Here is a 17,510-nt window from a genome sequence, read left to right as displayed (position 1 = left end):
TGGTCGCCTTTGTTTTTTCTGCAGTCCTAATTACCCTCTGAAGTCTGTGTCTGTCCTGTTGGGTTGCAGAACCAAACCAGACAGTTATAGAGGCGCAGATGAAAGACTCAATAATTCCTCTGTAGAACTGGATCAGCAACTCCTTGGGCAGTTTGAGCTTTCTCAATAAATTCATAAACAATTCCCCAGGCTGGCTTGGTTTGTGGCTGTTAGGAGGTGTAATTCAGCCATACTGGTAGGGCCACAAAAACTCCACCCTTGATTTTAGAGAACAAGGAAGCTGCATTTAACCCGTAAATTATTTCAGATCATGAAAAAGAAGAGATGGGAATTTTCCGTTAGAAGAGCTCAACGGGTACAACCATAACTGAGCCCAACATTTCTGTTGCTAAGGGAGACATTTGTTACGCGAGTTTTCCCCCCGTTTTATGACTTTTCTTGCCATAGTTGTCCAGTGAATCATTGCAGTTGTTAAGTTAGCAACACGGTTGTTAAGTGAAACTGTCTTCCCCATGGATTTTGCTGGCCAGAAGGTTTGCAAAAGGAGATCACGTGGCCCCAAGATACTACAATCATCATAAATATAAATCAATTGTAAGTGTGTGCGTGACACAAAAATAACCAAGTCACAAAATTAGAAGAAAGTCCCTTTAATGCCTTCAACATGGCCCCAATGTCCAATTATCCTTGGCTGGATATCAAACTATTAAAGAAAACAGTTTACAGAGGGAGTAAATGCAGTCCGCACCCAAAGTAAAGTTAATTCAAAATAAAAAAAACAACACAAACCACATTACACCAGGCAAGGATGATTAATTTCAGACTTCTACCAGATAACGCAGCAACCACAGTTGGGAGGAAGCCAAAACACAGATAAACTCTGACAAGAATGCACACTTTGCTTCCAACATCTTTGCAATGCAGAGTTTGTCCTTTTAAACAGTCCTCCCAGCTGCAGCCCATGAAGGGGATCAGGGCCCCATCCTCCCCCGTAGACCACGCCACTCATGTTTCTCCCTTATCCACTCCTCCCTGCGTGCCCTAGGATGAAGAGAGGATGGGCCTGGGTCTTCCTCTGAATGCCCATCTGGCCTGTGCCCTTCCCCAGTTTCCTCCACAACTTCCGGAGCCACACTGACACTCCCTGTCAGGTGTTCCATCTCAGATTCCAATAGGGGCATGACAAAGTGTCTGAATTTTGATCACATTACCATGTGGATGCTGCAACAGTCATGTGAAAAACTGTCTAAAGTTGCTTTTTTCAATGACGTTGCAACTTTTAACGGTCACTAAATGAACTGTTGTAAGTCAAGGACTACCTGTACAATAAAGTTCCCATGCAGTTCAATTAGCCAATGAAATCTCATTCCTGGGCTGGATTACCACTATCCATACCTATCTGGATCTTCCTTTGTTAAGATCCAGATGGATCTTGACAGATTTGAACCCTGGGCCCTGTCTAACAAAATGAAATTCAGTGTAGAGAAAAGTAAAGTTTTACACTTAGGCAAGAACCAAACCAAAAGTGCACATATAGACTGGGTGAAACCAAACTCAATAGCAGTAACTGTGAGAGGGATCTTGAAGTCTTTGTGGACAACCAGCTAAATAGGAGCCAGCAGTGTGCAGCAGCAGCCCAGAAAGCTAATGCAGTCCTAAGTTGCATTAACAAAAGGATACAATCAAGAACAAGTGAGGTACTAATACCACTTTATAAAGCCATAGTAAGATCACACCTAGAGTACTGCATTCAGTTTTGGTTACCACGTTATAAAAAAGATGTTGAGGCTCTAGAAAAAGTACAGAGAAGGGCAACCAGGATGATTAGGGATCGGAGGCTAAAACATACATACAATGAACGATTGCAGGAACTGGGCCTGGCTAGTCTAGGGAAGAGAAGGATCAGGGGAGACAGGATAGCAGTCTTCTAATATTTGAGGGGCTGCCCCAGAGAGGAAGGGGTCAAGCTATTCTCCAAAGCACCCGAAGGCCAGACAAGGAACAACGGATGGAAACTGAACAAGGAGAGACTCAACCTGGAAATAAGGAGAAACTTTCTGACAGTGAGAACAATCAAACCATGGAATAGAAGTTGCCCTCGGAAGTTGTGGGAGCTTCATCATTTGAGACTTTCAAGAAGAGACTGGGCTGCCATCTGTCAGAAATGGGGTAAGGGTCTCCTGCTTGGGCGGGGGGCTGGTCTAGATGATCTACAAGGTCCGTTCCAACCCTGTGAATCTGTAACCTGCTTTCTTGTGGTTTCCAGATCACTTCAGCATCAAAACATCTCAAGGAGAAAGATCGCATTGAGTTTCTTCACAAGATGACTCGGCACTTCTAATGGAGCCTCTCTACACTTGCTCCTCGACTCCATTCAAGCCAGTGGCAGTGTAGTTCAGAAAAAAAAATCTACACGGGGCAGGTCCATGATCCAAACCTCCTCTCTTTTAGGCATCTCACACATGATTGATATGCACCTAAAATGGGTGGTCGATGGTCACTGCAGCCATCTTGATTAAGTTGTATGATCAACGCTTGAGGGAGGTTTAGCGTAGGAAGAGGAGGTGTGGGAGTCACGACCAACTTCAAGGAAACCTGAGAGCTCCTAGTGGGAAGAGGGAATGGAGCTGGCAGAGAGAGAGAGATAGATAGAGGCGGAGACTGGGCCGTCTGTCAGGCCTCAGATGGAGAGTCAACAGCCCCCAGGTCTGGAGGTGGCTGATGAGGAAGAGGAGAAACAGCTGGGTCCAGTGCCTGACGTGCAGATCAGTGGTGGAATTCAATTTTTTTTTTTTTTTACTATCAGTTCTGTGGGTGTGGCTTTTTTGGGCATGGCTGGGGAAGGACACTGAAAATCTCCAGTCAGTGGTGGTATTTGCTGGTTCTCCGATCTACTCAAAATTTCCGCTACCAGTTCTCCAGAACTGGTCAGAACTAGCTGCGCAGAAGGCAGAGGAGAGGAGAGCAGTGGAAATCTATGGGCCGGTCCTTGGGACGGAACAGCTACCGCTGCTAGCAAAGCCCCACCCTAGCTCTGGGGATAAAAGGCAGAGGGTGGAGGTGAATAGATGTGGCAGACAACTATTCATCTCCCTGTTGGTCAGCCACTGATAGCCTGCACTTCCGAATCCTCTCTGGAAATTATCAGAATTCTTCTTGGAATCTGCAGCACCTTGTGTGTGTGTGTGTGCACGCACGCATGCGCGCTGTGGGAAAAAAGCAAGCGCACCTTCTGAAACTTCCTTTGTAAGTGTGGGAAAAGAGAGAGAGAGAGAGACTCCTGGTGTATTGGACCAGTTCAAGGGGAAAGGGAACGAGAGTCACTTTCCACACGATGTAGAGATTTGTAGCCTACTTTGAGAGAGTGGCTGCTGGCGCTCCTAATAAAGGGAAACGTTTCATTAACTACAAAGGGCTTGTCGTATTTGGGAGCCAGGTCAGAACAAAAATACCAGAAGGCAGGACAAACAGTGATGGGTGGAAGCTTCTTAAAGAGAGATGATCTAACCTAGAACTAAGGAGAAATTTTCTGACAGGGAGAACAATCAATCAGCAGAACGGCTTGTCTCCTGGAGTTGTGGTTTTCAAAAACAGACTGGACAACCATTTGACTGAAATGGTCTAAGCTTCCTACCTTGAGCAGGGGGTTGGACTAGAAGACCTTTGTGGTTCCTTCCAGCCCCACGAATCTATGATTTATTTATTTATTTATCCCGCAGGTGCCCCTGGGCCTCCAAAGTCTTCTATACCATTTCTTCCTCCAACAACCTAAATTAAAAATAAAGGGGTGGCATGAGGTTCATGTTTAGTGACTGTATGAGGTTCATGTTTAGTGACTGTATCCCAAATTTGTGTACCTCCCACGAATGTAGGACTAGTTTCAAACTAGCTTTGCTGGTTGGATTTATCCCCTCTAGCTATTTTCAGCAGCTCAGCAATACACTAGTCTGCTTCCGACTCCATTTATTTACATAAAGTCACACTTGGCAATTGTGGGACAATCTTTATTTATTTGGTTTTTTCATGGGCAACTGGAAGCCTCATGATTAGTAAAGCAGGAGGAAAGCTAAATGTACATTTAGCTTTAAATGTACAACTTTGTGCAAAAGTGTGCTTTGGTTTAGGAAAACAAAACCAAAAACACGGGGAAAATTTTGTTCTTGAACATTTAAAGGAAGTTTGTTTTTTTTTAATAAAAAAATTTTTTTTTTACCGACCTCGGAAGGATGGAAGGCTGAGTCAACCTTGAGTCAGCCAGAATCGAACTGCTGGCAATCGGCAGAGTTAGCCTCAATACTGCATTCTAACCACAGTGCACAAGGAAGGAGAATGAGAAAGAGAATAAGGGAGGGAGAGGGAAGGGAGGGAAGGAGGGAGGGAAGGAGGAAGGAACAGCAATAGCATTTAGACTTATATACCACTTCACAGTGCTTTACAGCACTCTCTAAGCTGTTTACAGAGTCAGCATATTGCCCACAACAATCTGGGTCCTCATTTTACCGACCTTGGAAGGCTGAGTCAACCTTGAGCAGGTCAGGATCAAACTGCTGACAGTCGGCGGAGTTAGCCTGCAATACCACATTCTAACCACTGCGCCACCATGGCCCTTTGATCACAAGGCCTTGGGACCCTGCAATTGTTGTGAAGACATGCTGGGTGCCAAGCACCCGGATCTCGATCTCATGACCATGAGGATGCTGCCATGGTTATAAGGACCAGTCATAAATCCCTAGAGTGCTGTTCTAATTTTGAACAGTCACTAAACAAATGGTTGTAAGTCGAGGAGGATCTCTAAAGTGGCTTTCCCCTGGGAGATTCTTTTCTTTTGCACCACAAATGTTTTGTCTTCAGCAGCTGCCTTCAGTCAATCCAACAAAGAAAGAAGCAAGCAAGCAAGCAAGCAGATGTGTGTGTGTTTGTAACCAGTCAGGGCATGCCTCTTTCCATTTCCTAATGCAAAGTCATCAAGTCATTCCTCGGGAAATCTAGGGCTTTCTTTAACCCTCTTCTTGCTCTCTCACTGCCTAAAAATTAGAGCATATTCTTCGGGCTGTAAAAACTGCAGAATAACAAACAGTTGGAAGTAGAGGTGGCATTCAGCAGGTTCTGACCAGTTCTGGAGAACCAGTAGCGGTAATTATGAGTAGTTCGGAGAACCGGCCAATACAACCTCTGCCTGGCCCTGCCCCCATCTCTTCTCAGCCTCCCATTGAATGGCTGGATCTTCTTTGGTTGCCCTGCACAGGAGAACGGAGCTGGAAAGCAGGTTAGTGGGGTGGGGAGGGAATTTTGCAGTAACTTTCCCCCAGGAGTGGGGATTTTATAGTATCCTTCCCCTGTCACGCCCACCAAGCCATGCAACGCCCACCAAGCCTCGCCCACAGAACAGGTAGTAAAAAAAATTTAAATCCCACCACTGGTTGGAAGGGACCTTGGTGGTCTTCTAGCCCAACCCTTTGCTTAGACAGGCAACCCTACGCCACTTCAGACAAATAGTTATCCAATCTCTTCTTAATAACCTCCAGTGTTGGAGCGTTCACAACTTCTGGAGGCAAATTGTTCCACTGATTAATTGTTCTCACTGTCTGGCAGTTTCTCCTTCTTTCTAAGTTGCTTCTCTCCTTAGTTAGTTTCCACCCATTGCTTCTTGCCCTGCCCTCTGGTGCTTTGGAGAATAGCTTGACTGCCTCTTCTTTGGGGCAGCCCCTGAGATATTGGAAGACTGCTATCATGTCACCCCTAGTTCTTATTTTCATTAAACTAGACCTACCCAGTTCCAGCAACCGTTCTTTATATGTTTTAGCCTCCAGTCCTCCCCTAATCCTCTTTGTTGCTCTTCTCTGCACTCCTTCTAAAGTCTCAGCCTCTGGCAACCAAAACTGCCCTGCCGTTCATTTTGTTCCTTAGTACTAGAAGTGATTTATTGTGTTCAACACCTTTCTCCCCAACACACGCCCACGCACCCTGCTTAGCAAGGAATCCTTCTGCTGACTTGGAACCCAGAAAAACCTGTTCACCCCAGAATAGCTCTAGTCAAAAACACAGGAAGTCCCTGACTTACGACCACACTGGGAACACAATTTGCATTGTTAAGCAATTTGGTTGTTGTTGTTGTTCAGTCGCTAAGTCGTGTTCAACTCTTCGCAACCCCATGGACCACAGCACGCCAAGCCTCCCCCATCCTCCACTGTCTCCTGGAGTTTGGCCAAATGCAAGTTCAGGTCATCAATGACACTATCTAACCATCTCATCTGCCGTCCTTCTCCTTTCGCCTTCAATAGTGTTAAGCAAAGAGGTTGTTAATTGAGCCAGGCCTGAATTTATGACTTTTTTTTGGTCCTGCTTAAGTGAATCACAGCCATTAAGTGAATCACATGACCATTAAGCAAATCCAACCTCCTCCATTGACTCTGGGAGCTGGCTGGGACTATTGCAAATGGCTACTTCTGCTGACTGCCTTCTGCCACCAAGGTCGGCCGTTCGATTTGGAGCGGCTCAAGGTTGACTCAGACTTCTATACTTCTGAGGTCAGTAAAATGAGGCCCCGGTGGTATATATTTGCTAATCCTATCCTATCCTATCCTATCCTATCCTATCCTATCCTTTCCTTTCCTTTCCTTTCCTTCCCTTCCCTTTTTCCTTCCCTTCCCTTTTTCCTTCCCTTCCCTTCCCTTTTCCCTTCCCTTCCCCTCCCCTCCCTTCCCTTCCCTTCCCTTCCCTTCCCTTCCCTTCTTTCCTTTCCTTTCCTTTCCTTTCCTTTCCTTTCCTTTCCTTTCCTTTCCTTTCCTTTCCTTTCCTTTCCTTTCCTTCTTTCCTTTCCTTTCCTTTCCTTTCCTTCCCTTTCCTTCCCTTCCCTTTTCCTTCCCTTCCCTTTCTTTTCCTCCCTTCCCTTCCCTTCCCTTCCCTGTCAAAAGGAGCAACACCTTTGCTCAAGTCAGAATTCATTGTTTGCAAAAAGAGCCATTTATAACCAGCCAGAGTCCATGTGCCTGTAAGACTAAGGGAAGGTTTGATTCCAGGGGTTTCGTTAAAGAGGTTGAGAGTCTAGAAAGAATGCAGGGAAGAGCAACAAAGTTGATGAGCGGGCTGGAGGCTAAAGCCTAGGATGAACAGTTGCAGTTCTCCAGTACCGGTCAGAACTGGCTGAACATACCACTTCTGGTTGTAAGTCACTTTGTTCTGTGCTGTTGTAACTTCAAATGGCCACTAATCGAGCTGTTATGAGTCGAGGAAGCCATTTATATACGCTCACAGCCTCCAGACACCAGGATAAGACGTCCATAGCATCGTTTAATTTGCCCAGCGCCAGAAATATACAATTAGATATCATCAGCATACCGATGATAATCACCCCCCATGGCCATGGATGAACTCGCCCAATGGCCTGCGGTAAATATTGAATAGGGGGGAGAGAGGACCGAACCCTGCAGCAAAATCACAGCTGCACTAGCATGATGTGGGTGGCCCAGATCTGATGTACGTGACTGGGTTACTCCAGAGCTATTAAACATATTTAATATATATATTTTAAGGGCAGGAACATACGTCTTCCTCTCCCTGCCTCCAGCCTGCTGGAAATGCAACCTCCACCTGACTTTGCTCACCTACACAAAAGGGGTGTTTCCCCACTCCTGTGGGGCCGGCCGGTCTGGTTCCTCTTCTGCCCTTCCTTCCATCACAAGTAAACCCTCCATCCACTGGGTTGTCCTGTGTGCTACGGCAGAGCACCTCCTTGGCATCTGCCACCCCTCCCACCAACGGCCATCATAGCTAGTAGGCCTGCTGGACAAGGGGAAAGCTGGGCTTTTTGTAAAACGACAACAGTAAAACCCAAAAAGGAATGGAATGGGAAACCTGATTTTTTCTTTTTCTTTTAGAAAAGGTGAAGTGGATATAGCCTCTCTGCCACCTTCTCATCCTGGACCAAATTACAAGTGTTCAGGTAGTCCTTGACTTAAGAACACAATTGGGACCAGAATTTCTGTTGCTAAGCATTGTTAAGTGATTAGTGCCTAATTTTATAACTTTTTTTTGCCATGGTTGGTAAGCAACTCGTTGCAGTTACTAACCTTTCCTTTCCTTCCCTTTCTTTTCCTTCCCTTTCTTTTCCTCCTTTCCTTTCCTTTCCTTCCCTTTCTTTTCCTCCTTTCCTTTCCTTCCCTTTCTTTTCCTCCTTTCCTTTCCTTCCCTTTCTTTTCCTCCTTTCCTTTTCTTTCCTTTCCTTTCCTTCCCTTTCCTTTCCTTCCCTTCCCTTCCCTTTCCTCCTTTCCTTTCCTTTCTTTTCCTCCTTTCCTTTTCTTTCCTTCCCTTCCCTTTCTTTTCCTCCTTTCCTTTCCTTCCCTTCCCTTCCCTTTCTTTTCCTCCTTTCCTTTCCTTTCCTTTCCTATCTTTTCCTTGCCTTGCCTTTCTCCCTTTTTCCTTTCCTTTCCTTTCCTTCCCTTCCCTTTTTCTTCCCTTCCCTTTCTTTTCCTCCTTTCCTTTCCTTTCCTTCTTTCCTTTACTCCTTTCCTTTCCTTTCCTTCCCTTCCCTTTCTTTTCCTCCTTTCTTTTCCTTTCCTTTCCCCTTCTCTTCTTTCTTCCTTCCCTTCCCTTTCCTCCCCTCCTTCCCTTTCCTTCTCTTCCTTCCCTTTCTTCCGTCCCTTGAATATCCTAAATAATGGAAGCGAGCTTCCTATAATCTTCTCCGTTGTCCTCACCACTCTCTGTAGGGACTTTCTATCTGAGGCCCTGCTGCCACCAAACCAAACAGGGATGCACTTTGTGAAAACACTCTCGATAGTGCCTCTGTAAAAAGGAGCCAGGACAAAAGGAGAGAGATGTGCTCACCTCACGATGTATCTGACAACATTGTGGCTTCTTTCAGATGTTTTAGCCCGAGGGTTTCCTGCAAAGTTGCTTTCCCCAGCCAAAAACTTGCATGCAGAAGCTGCTGAGCAGCTTGTACGGTAGTGGTGCCAGAATTATACAAATGAATAAGAGCATTCTCATAACTGGAGATGCTACTCAGCCTCAGATTATGTCTCAGATTATGTCTCAACCACAACAACCCCCAGATATACCTAGCCGTTGACTTACAACCTCAATTGAGCCCAAAATTTCTGTTTTTAAGCGAGACATCTGTTAAGTGAGTTTTTCCCTCATTTTACAACCTTTCTTGACACAGTTATTAAGTGGACTTGGCTTCCCCGTTGACTTGAAGGTCGCAAAAGGAGTATCACATGATCTCTGGCACAGTGCAACTGTCCTAAATTTGAGCCAATTGCCAAGCACCCGAATTTTGATCACACGACCAAGGGGATGCTGCAATGGTTGTAAGTGCAAAAAATGGCCGTGTCATGCCCTGGTGGAGACTGACTCTGAGAGAGAGGAGGAACAGCCGACAGGGAGTGGAAGTGTGGCTCCGGAGGTGGTGGAGGAGGCTGGGGAAGGGCAGAGGCCGGCTGGGCAGTCAGAGGAGGACCCAGGCCCATCCCCTCTCCATTTTAGGGCACACAAGGAGGAGAGGATAAGGGAGAGACATGGTCTACTCGGGAGGAGAGGGCCTTGATCCTCTTCATGAGCTGCAGCTGTGACAACTGAATAAGAGGTCGGACATACGTACTGCTGAACACTGGAAATAAAGCGTGTTTCATTTTGGTCTGAAGTTATCTTGGTTGGCATCCTTCCAACAGACTGTGCCTTGTTATCTCCTTAAATTTGATAAATACTTCTGTTCCATTATGGAAATTTCGCCATTGTAGTTTGGTTTTTTATTTCACCGCTATCTGCTCATTAAATTTGAACGGTATTGCTTTCTTTTGAAGACTATTTTTGAGTACTTTTTATCTCCAACTGAGTATTATTGAACAGCGGGACCAAGTTGGAGGCATTAAAGGACATTTATTTACGTTTTGGATTTTGTTACGTTTGTGTTACACTCTGGGTCATTGCAGGCCGGAAGTCACTTTTTTCAGCGCTGTCATATTGTTGGTCACTAAACAAACGGCTGTAAGTCAAGGACTACCTGTACATAGCCACCTATGTGGGCCAGGTCCCTGGCCATGAACTCCTGAGCTGTACCTGCCCTCCACAGTGAAGACAACCTGAAATTTCTCAAGACCCAAACCTTCCTTTAGCAATTCCATCATGAGGTCCAGCAGCTTAGGTGGAGATGAAGCTATATAGGAAGAAGACCAGTATGGCAGGAGTTAAGACTAGCACACCTTTCTTGACAAACTCATAAGCAGCACCACACATCCAGTGATAAACTGAAACTGAATCAGAACAGAGCTGGAAGGGACCTTGGAGGTCTTCTAGTCCAACCCCTTGCTTAAGCAAGAAATCCTATACCATTTCAGACAAATAACTGTCCAGTCTCTTGTAAAAAACCTCCAGTGATGAAGCACCCACAACTTCTGGTGGCAAGCTATTCCACTGGTTAATTGTCCCCACTCTTAGGAAGTTTCTCCTCAATTCCAGGTTGCTTCTCTCCTTGATTAGTTTCCATCCATTGTTTCTTGTCTTGTCCTCTGCTGCTTTGGAAAATAAGTTGACAAGTCCTCTTCTTTGTGGCAGCCCCTCAAATACTGCAATACTGCTATCATGTCATCCCTAATTCTCCTTTTCTTTAGACTGGCCAACCCCAAATCCTGCAACTGTTCTTCACATGTTTTAGCCTCCCAGCCTTTAATCATCTTAGTTGCTCTTCTCTGCACTTTTTCCAAAGTCTCAACATCTTTTTTGCAAAGTGTAGGAAGCTATCACCTACCCCTCTCCTAGAAAAATGAAGTATCCTAGGAAATATTAAAAAGGCAGAATATTTCCCCTAAAAAGAGAAGTAGAAACTCAGAAGCAGAAACTTACCTCAGAGGCAGAAACTCAGCACCCCACCCATCTTTGCTAATGGGCCATTACTCTGGCCTAGGCCAGTCTATTTTACATAACAAAGATCTACTCCAGGCAGCCCCATAATAGGAATTGCCCAAAGCCCTTTGATTACATCATCATTCACCAAGCCTGGGATTCAGGACAGCCTATAGAGTTGCCCCTGCATGGCCTCATGGGAGTCTGACAACCAATCAGAATACAAGCTCAAAATCAAATCCCAACAGAGGGTATAAAACCCAGGGACTCTCAGCATCTCCTTCCTTCTTTCTACACCCAAGGAATGTGATCCTGTCTACCATTAAACCATCTTTCCAAGCAGCCACCATGTTTCCAGTGTCTTTCTTCCCCACTTGGAACTGAACCCAGAAGGATAATTCTTCCAACAAATGTAATCTCTTTTTTTTTTAAAGAGAAGAACTGTGCCTCTGTGTCCACTGCCCCTTATTTTTTGGAATACAGGTAGTCCTCAACTTATGGCCACAAAATGAACTGTTGTAAGTCGAGGATTTACCTGTATCTGCCATGGATTCCCTACCATCTCCAAGGCCAACTTTTGGCTTGTCTTGGTAACAGCATGAGCCACCCACATCATTATGAAGTGTCAGAATTGGTTCAAGAGGTATAAAATACCAACCAGCAGCAAATATATAACACCCTTTTCCTATACAAAATGTATGCACTTCCCTCCTTCAAGAGTTGAAGTATGGCTTCTGGCAGCATGACGACCTCTTAATTAAAATATAGTTATCAACTCCTGCAACTCACAAATAGAATCAGCCTATCTATACATCGCTCTTTTATTATGGATAACACCCAAAGAATACATAAAAAGAAAAGAGGAGGAAAGAGTAAACAGAGGGATGATTGGAATAGAGCAGAGAAGAAAAATGTTCAGATATGGATTGTTAAAACTGCGTCTCTCAATCTTTCAGAATAAATTGATAAAGAGGTTACTTGGCACAAATTAAGCCAGAATGATGGTCGTGTTTAAGATTATTGCTAAAGATATCAAGTACCTAAAGCAGACTTTATTTTTTTAAAATTTTATGCATACATCTAGCTATAGATATAACAATTACCAGGTGATAGTTCCCCATGCTACTAGGCTGGAAATTCTCGGTTTGGATAACGTAGAACTGTGTCGCTTGTATTGCATAAAAAATTATACGTAGTAATGTTTTACTACGTATGGTTCAGATATCATGATGAACTTTAAATCCAGGTCAACCAATGCCTTTTTTTTGTTTTAATCGCAATAATAAGCGCACTAACAGCCACTTTAAACTCAATATAAATTATTCTAAACTTGTCTGTAAAAAAATACGCTTTCTGTCATCGAGTTGTCAGTCTGGAATGCCCTACCTGATTCAGTTGTTTCAGCTACAAATTTTCACAGTTTCAGTCACAAATTGACTTCCGTGGACCTTACATCATACTTAAGTGGTGAGTAGAGGGGGCGTGCATAAGTGCACTAAGGTGCCTCTTTTGTCCCTGTCATTGTATTTTTATTCTGTTATTCTTGTTCTTGTCTTTGTTTGACAAATTCTAATAAATAAAATAAAATAAATCAAATAATTTCCAGTTACCAACAAATACTAGAGGCATTTTTAAGTTTTATTCAAAAGATTTCTTGAATCTATAGAAGGTTTCAAACTTATCCTTACTTAAATTAACAGAAGGGATATCATTTAGACCCACTTATAGTCTTCCATGTTTTATTGTTTTCTCGATGCTTAGGTCAAATCAACTTTAATCTAAAATTTATCTGACTGCCTGAAACCAAATAGCTTACCGAAATTACACAACAAAATCAGAATAAAAATGAAAAGGATAATCAAAATAAAAGGTCATCATGATAGAACGACAGAAAATGGCAGTGACACAATTATATTGGATGCATTTGATACGTCTGCTTTAAAACTTGTAATGGAAAAGTCTTATCTGGAGCAAGAATACTCCAGTAACAGCCAAGTACAAATTATTTTACATTATTTTTTGGAGAAAGCAAACTATGACAAAATTAGGGAGAATTGCCAGAACTTCAATTAATTGTACACATGAAGTGCAAGTAAAAGAATCAGAGAAGAAACTTGGATGATTTAAAAACACATGGATGGGTTCAGATATCATGATGAACTTTAAATCCAGGTCAACCAAATTCCTATGTTCACTTGACTCATTGATGCCTTCAGAATGTGGTTTAAGTGCTGGGGGGGGGGGGGGGGGATGAGGTGGGAGAAACCATCAACCACCAAAGGGGTGAGAAAGCATCCACCGTTCACTTTCCTTTCAACCTTGACTCACAGGTTGGGCCAAGAAAATGGAACCAAGCACTGAAAATTAATTTCAAAGGAGCCTCTAGAGGAAATGGGAAAGGCAAATATCCCCTTTCTTGGGAGGCTGTGAGAGGCAGCCTTTCTCTCCCTCAGAGAAAAGCATTAATCACACCTTGGAATGATAGCCAGGCAGCTAAACAGCAGCCTGGAGAGTAAAAAGGTGTCTGGAATTCCAGCTGGGTTCATCGGCCTTGGGGACTGTCCTCAGTGGCCTCTTGGCCGATCTCACAATGATACCTCAGAACAAAGGTCTTCAAACGTGGCAAGTTTAAGACGTGTGGACTTTAACTCCCAGAATTCCTGAGCTAACCATGACTGGAGGGGGGATTCTGGGAGTTGAAGTCCACACGTCTTAAAATCTGCCAAGTTTGGAGACCTCTGCTATAGCACCTAAGATTTTCGGCCTAAGACAAGGGTCTTCAAACTTGGCCAGTTTGCTTGTGGACTTCAACTCCCAGAATTCCTGAGCTAACATGACAGGAGGAGGGATTCTGGGAGTTGAAGTCCACAAGTCTTTAAAACTGTCAAGTTTGAAGATCCCTGCCTCAGAACTTTAAAATAAAAATAAAAAGGAACTATTTTTTGGGGGAGAAGTCCCCCTTTTTGGGGTGGGAGCAAGAGATGGGCTGCTGGGGGTTTGGGAGAGCCCCTAGCTAAGAGTCTGTGCAGTTCAGAGAATCCTCCAAACCCCACTCATGGCCTGGCCCCGCCCACCCTGACCCTCCTCCCAAGAGTCCTCACGTGGCCTGTTTTGGATGGCCTTACGTTACCCACTTTCAGTGCAACGCCCACCCAGCAACCGGACAGAGAACCTGTTGCTAAAATTTTTGAAGCCCACTCCTGTGTGGGAGCAAGAGATGGGCAGCCTCAACTTTGGAGCTGACAACAACCTCCTCTTTCCGGGGATCCTTCACACAGACGTTAAGATGCTAACTTGATCCCACATTAGGGGATGGTGTGCCCCCTGCTCCCCCAAAAAATCTAGAGTCTGGAAGCACGCTTGCTGGCTGCAGGTAGTCCTTGACTTACGACCACAGTGGAGGCCAGAATGGATGTTGCTAAGTGGGCAATCCCTTGAGTTTTGCCCCATTTTTTTACAACTTTCCTGGCCACCTATTTGTTAAGCGAATCCCTGCGGCTAAGTTAGTAAATGGTTAAAGTGACAAAATGGTTGTTAAGCGAATCTGGTTGACTTTGCTTGTCGGTAGGTCGCAAAAGAAGATCCCACGATTTAACCCTCCAGACACACACACATACACACACACTGCAACCGTCAGAAATATGAAACAGTCGTCAAGCATCCGAATGTAAATCGCATAACCGCTGGGATGTTTCCCCCATGGTCATAAGTGTGAAATATGGTCCTAAGTCACTTTTTTTCAGGGCCGCTGCAACTTTAATCACGAAATGAACTGTTGTAAGTCGAGGACTACCTGAATTCAAATGTGTCTTCGTTTCAGGGGCTTCTGCCTTAGAAAACAGCTCCTTCCAATGAGGGAGGGCCACATTCCCGGACAATCCTCACCCAAATTTGGGAATTCCAGCCTCTCAAACTTCATGTTCAATCCCGAAAAGAGATCCAGCTCAGAATCTATCTATCTATCTATCTATCTATCTATCTATCTATCTATCTATCTATCTATCTATCTATCTATCTATCTATCTATCTATCTATCTATCCTATCTATCCAATCTATCATCTATATCTATCCTATCTATCCAATGTATCTAATCTATCTATTCTATCCATCCATCCATCCATCCATCCATCCATCCATCCATCCATCCATCTATGAGAAATACCACTCAGGCATCATCTCAAAATAACCAGAACCGTAAAACCAACAAACTTGAAATTTGGCACTTATGTTCCTCTTGGCTTCTAGTGCTCACTAAGAAAGGATTTTTCCAAATGACCATCAGAGCATTCGTATTTCGTATATTATTTTTATTAACACACTCTGATGCTACTCCCCCTCCTCACCTGAAAAGAAATCTGTTCCAAATGCAAAACACAAGCAGAGGAGTGGAGTTTCCGTTTCCATTTCACAGCACCAAGCAGCTTCACTACAGAACAATTGAGCTAAGCCACGCCCCAGGCTCCTTGCTGTCTCCTTCTTGCTCACACAGCAAATACCGTTTCACTTTCCAAACAGCCCTCAACTCTCTCACACACTGACAGGAACCCTCTATGGATGCTGATAGACAGAGGCAGAATTTCTCTCCCCCGCCCCACTTATTTTCCTCCCCCAAAACTTGCTCGATCACATAGTTTCATAGCGAAGCACGGGTACCCCTGCTAGTTGTTGATAATTCACAAACTGGAGGGAGGGGAAACCCAGAAGGAAACCAACAAACACAAACACACCTTATCACAATCCTTTACAAGAGGGAGGGGGAACGTCTCTGCAGCTGAAGGGAGGGGGGAATAGATAGAGAAAGAATGAACCTTTTTCATACTTCGTTCCCTTTCTTTACCTGTAAACTGCCACAAATTAGGTTCCGGGCTCGACCTGACGCAGCAGCTTACCTGGAATTCCTACGCGAGGCCCCGCGCGTCTCTTTGCTGTGATTCACCGTGGAACTTGGCAGCGGGACAAACTTGGCCGAAAGTTTTGTTTTGTTTTTTAAATCCAGAGCCAGGTATAAGCTTACCTGAAGCGCGTCCCCTTCCTGGGTCTTGAGGGCGAGGAGGCCGGTGTGTCCATGGGGTTCTCCGGGGGAGGCTTTCGGTGGCTCCCTGGCCCGCCTGCTCCTTCTTTGCTTCCCCCGGGGCGTCGGGCGCTCTTCGCTTTTTTTTTCTTTTTTTTTCCAGGTGAGCCAACGGAGGAACACACCTACGAGAGACAGGAAGCCAGGAAAGCTGCGGGCTGATTGGCTTCTCCGGCACAAAGTCGAGCAAGGAAATATAGTGTGTGACTCCCATTTCAGGTGTGTGAGTGTGTGGAGGGAGGGGAGACACACAAAGAAAGGCCGGGAAAGCTCCGTGCCTGATAAAAGAGCCCCGCGCGGGCGGACGCGGTTCTTCGTCGCGAGGGCCTCCACGCGAGTTTTCTTTTTAAAAAGGATTAGGAATCGTAGTTAGGGATTAAATGATGCGGGGTTTACAGTTTTTTCTCGCCACTGTACAATGTGTGCATCCGAACTTGTTTCTCTGCGTGGTATAATATATGTAGGTACAGTATATTCTCTCTCTCTCTCTCTCTCTTTCTTTCTTTCCTTCTTTCCTTCCTTCCTTCCTTCTCTTTCTTTCTTTTCCTTCCTTCCTTCTTTCTTTTCCTTCCTTCTCTTTCTTCCTTTGTTTCTTTCTTTCCTTCCTTCCTTCTTTCTTTTTCTTTCCTTTCTTTCCTTCTTCCTTCTTTCCTTCCTTCTTTCCTCCCATCTTTCCTTCCTTCTTTCTTTCCTTCTTTCCTTCCTTCCTTCTTTCCTTTCTTTCCTTCCTTCCTTCCTTCCTTCCTTCCTTCCTTCCTTCCTTCCTTCCTTCCTTCCTTCCTTTCTTTCTTTCTTTCTTTCTTTCTTTCTTTCTTTCTTTCTTTCTTTCTTTCTTTCTTTCTTTCTTTTCCTTCCTTTTCCTTCCTTCTTTCTTTCCTTCTTTCCTTCTTTCTTTATTTTCCTTCTTCCTTCCTTCCTTCCTTCCTTCCTTCTTTCTCTCTCTTTTCTCGCTCCCACCCTCCCTTCCTTTTTCTTTCTTTCTTTCATTGCTTTTATATTTTTGTCCTGTTTATGTAGCTTATATTGGAGGTGGTGACCCTTGGAGAGCTGTACGCGGTGAAATTTCATTTTAATGTATGTCGATTCATGTACATTCAAAGTGACAATAAAGTTATTCTAAGTTTTTAATGCTGAAGAAGGACGGGATTTTTGTTTGTTTCAATTTAAACACAAGCTGTGAAGGAGAGGCCATCAAACCAGGATAGAATTCAAAAGGACTGTGGGTTTATTTATGGTGGTGTAACAACTCCAAACTGATGCATTTGACCCCGCCCTTGGGCTCAGCCAGGTCATCTCCTACAGAATCAGTTGCAATGATATCAAACAGAGGAAGAAGAAAGAGCAAGGTAAAATTTGCAGAGCGACTAAATTTGTGCAAGTCTTTCTCTGCTCCAAAAATATAATTGCACTATCAATAGGAGGGGGAATCAAAAGTCACTTTTTTCAATGATATTGTAACTTCAAATGGCCATTAAACTAATGAGAGCAATTAATCAAGTCAAGGACTATTTGGAAAGAGACAAGGAAGACTTTCAAGCAACACAGAGATTTTGGAATTTGTTGTTTCTTACTGGATATGCCAACATTAATCCTGTT

At 44.2% G+C, this 17,510-nt stretch overlaps 1 protein-coding gene across 1 annotated transcript in view; it reads right to left on the bottom strand.

Annotated features, from left to right (window-relative positions):
• The window catches only part of LOC113419701 (uncharacterized), a 104,819-nt gene extending 88,811 nt beyond the window's left edge, over positions 1-16,008 (bottom strand). Inside the window, 1 exon segment of the mRNA XM_087969546.1 lies at positions 15,858-16,008. The gene's annotated coding sequence lies outside the window, so the exon portion shown is untranslated.
• Positions 16,009-17,510: the final 1,502 nt, after the last annotated feature.

This window comes from Notechis scutatus, chromosome 6 (assembly GCF_049901735.1).
Source record: "Notechis scutatus isolate UNSWTSFEM ecotype Mainland chromosome 6, rNotScu1.2, whole genome shotgun sequence".
Lineage (NCBI taxonomy): Eukaryota > Metazoa > Chordata > Lepidosauria > Squamata > Elapidae > Notechis > Notechis scutatus.
The sequence above is the reverse complement of the archived record's forward strand: the minus strand, read 5'-3'. Positions and strand labels throughout refer to the sequence as shown.